Consider the following 2849-nt stretch of genomic DNA (forward strand, 5'->3'; position numbering starts at 1 on the left):
AACTATGTATTAAATAAATTTCTAAGGGATGACTCAGGGAGAAAAGGTGACCCTCGCTCTGGCCAGAAAATCCAGAAGTCTCACGGTCTACATGAAGATGAGATGAAATTAAATCTATCAAGTGTAATTGGTCCACAGCCACCAAAGCTCTGGCTGGTCAGAACAGCCCGGATCTCCATGCCTGCCTTCCTTGGCTCCGTGCATAGCGAACTGCACAGTGAGTCCTGAAGAGTGGGACAGGACACCTTGCCAGCTGTGGAATGTGGAGCTGATGAGAAAGAGCAGCTCTGACTGGACTTCAGGAGGGGTGGGTGGGAAACGCCTAGAGCAGGTTAAACGCACTCGGTATGGGTAAAGACTCTGATCTCCAAAGATCAAAATCTTTAAAATAAAATTCTTACAAGAATATCAAGACTTGGGGACTTGTCTTCATAAACAGGCCAGCATCTATGGCTTCCATGGTCTGTCCCACTACTAAGGCAGGTGACCATCATGAAAGCAAAACCATCTCTTGGAATTTCCTAAGGGTGGGGGAGTGGGGGGGCTTGCAGGACCAGTCGGTTTCTTCCACCACTTGTGTGGTCTCAGTTGCCAATTTTTGTTTTCTTTTTCTTGCCTGAACACTTGAAAGACGATGGCCCAGGGGCTACGCCCTCGCTGAGTAACACCCGCATGTACTCTGTCAGCCATGGGTTCTCTGCAGATGCCGGCTTTACCCTCTGGTTCTTTTCCACACCCACGGAGTGAGCCCACTGCCTCTGGGCAGCCAGCTTCCTTTTCTCCACCTGTCTTCTATTCTTGGCTCGAAGTGCTGATTCATGAAATTCGTGCACAGAGGCAGACGCACAGACGTTGTGTCTTCTGGATTCCCATGTCCATCTGTCTCTCTCCCCAGCCATAAAGAGCAAATGGGTGCTTGTTCTCTTTAATCTTGCTCCTAGATCTCTGCGGGCTTCTGGTGGCTTTCTTATTTCCTCTGGCACATAAGGCACTAGGCTGTTGTTGTGGTCCGGGGCCGCTGGGCGCCCTGTCAGTCTCTTTTGCCTTGTGTTCTTGCGGGGGGGGGGGGGGGGTTCTCTTCTGTGTCCTTTTTTGGTGGTGCTGGTAGCAGGGTGTCCTGCTCCTCCGTGTCGCGCAGCTCCGCGCTGTGCTCTCCCACCCGCTGATCCTCCTCCCATGAGATGGGCGCCTAGGACTCCCCTAACGTGCCCCTGGGGGCCGGACTAGGTGAAGCCCAGCTATCCGAGGGGCTGTCCAGGCCCCAGGCGTCCCAGAGCCAGGGCGGGATCCCTTGCTCCAGCAGCCCACGGCCCAGGCAGTAGCGCAGCAGCTCCCGGTAGCACTGCGTATATTTGTCCCAGCGCGGCTCCAGATAATGCTTCATATACTTGCTCATCACCCCGCTGCCCTGGGACATGGTGCCACGCGCCTCCGACAGCCTGCTCAGCACTGCCGCCTATGGATGCGACCAGACTCAGAGGAGCGGCCCACCGCGCGGTTCAAAACCCAAGGTATTTTATATTATTTATGACTATTGTGAAGGGTGTCATTTCCCTAAATTGTTTCTTAGCCTGTTTATCCTTTGAGTAAAGGAAAGCCACTGATTTGTTTGAGTTAATTTTATATCCAGCCACTTTGCTGAAGTTGTTTATCAGATTTAGGAGTTCTCAGGTGGAAGTTTTGGGGTCAAGTAAATATACTATCATATCATCTGCAAATAGTGATAGTTTAACTTCTTCCTTTCCAATTTGTATGCCTTTGATCTCCTTTTGTTGTCTAATTGAGAGTGGGCAGCCTTGTCTAGACCCTGATTTTAGTTGTAATGCCTCAACTTTCTCTCCATTTAGTTTGATGTTGGCTACTGGTTTGCTGTATATTGCTTTTATTATGCTTGGGTATAGACCTTGAATTCCTGATCTTTCCAAGACTTTTACCATGAAGGGGTGTTGAATTGTGTCAAATGCTTTCTCAGCATCTAATGAGATGATTATGTGGTTTTTTTCCCCCTTTGAGTTTGTTTATATAGTTGAATACATTGATGGATTTCTGTATATTGTACAATCCTTGCATTCCTGGCATGAAGCCTTCTTGAGCATGGTGAATAATCATTTTGATGTATGTGTTCTTGGATTCAGTTTGTGAGAATTTTTATTGAGTATTTTTGCATTGATATTCATAAGGGAAATTGGTCTGACGTTCTAACTCTGGTCTTTGTGTGGTTTAGTTATCAGTGCAATTGTGACTCCATAGAAAGAATTGGGTAGTGTTCCTTCTGTTTCTATTATGTGGAATAGTTTGAAGAGTATTGGGATTAGGTCTTCTTTGAAGGTCTGATAGAATTCTGCACTAAACCCATCTGTTCCTGGGATTTATTTGGTTGGGAGACTATTAATGACTGCTTCTATTTCTTTAGGGGTTATGGGACAGCCTTAGCTCAGGGGCATAGATGGAAACCCAACCTTACCAGTTCTCCTGTCTGGTGGCACAGTCCACTTTGCCCCACAATGAAATGTGGATGTTGTAGACTAAAGAATATATTGAAATATGAGCAGTAAAATGAAAATCATTCATTGAGAAAAAAAATTGTCTTCAAGTGGTCATTATTAATCCAACCTTTTTACAAAACCTTAATAAATATTCTTACAAAATAAGCATGACATTAATTGTAAAAGAAGAAAGGAGTGTTTCTGGCCTCCTGCCATAATTGTTTTTCAAAACTTTTCTCATTAATTTTAATTAGACATTCAGAGAAAGTAGACTTGAGAAACTTTTTCTGGTTGATATGTAAATGGTACTTAACAGGTCACAGAGATGGCTGAAGGAGCAAGGACCTAGAGGATATTGAAAGA

At 45.6% G+C, this 2849-nt stretch overlaps 1 pseudogene; it reads right to left on the reverse strand.

Annotated features, from left to right (window-relative positions):
• Positions 1-646: 646 nt before the first annotated feature.
• LOC110288019 lies at positions 647-1417 on the reverse strand (annotated as a pseudogene).
• Between the last annotated feature and the right edge of the window lie 1432 nt (positions 1418-2849).

Source organism: Mus caroli, unplaced genomic scaffold (assembly GCF_900094665.2).
Source record: "Mus caroli unplaced genomic scaffold, CAROLI_EIJ_v1.1 scaffold_18454_1, whole genome shotgun sequence".
NCBI classification, from domain to species: Eukaryota; Metazoa; Chordata; class Mammalia; order Rodentia; family Muridae; genus Mus; species Mus caroli.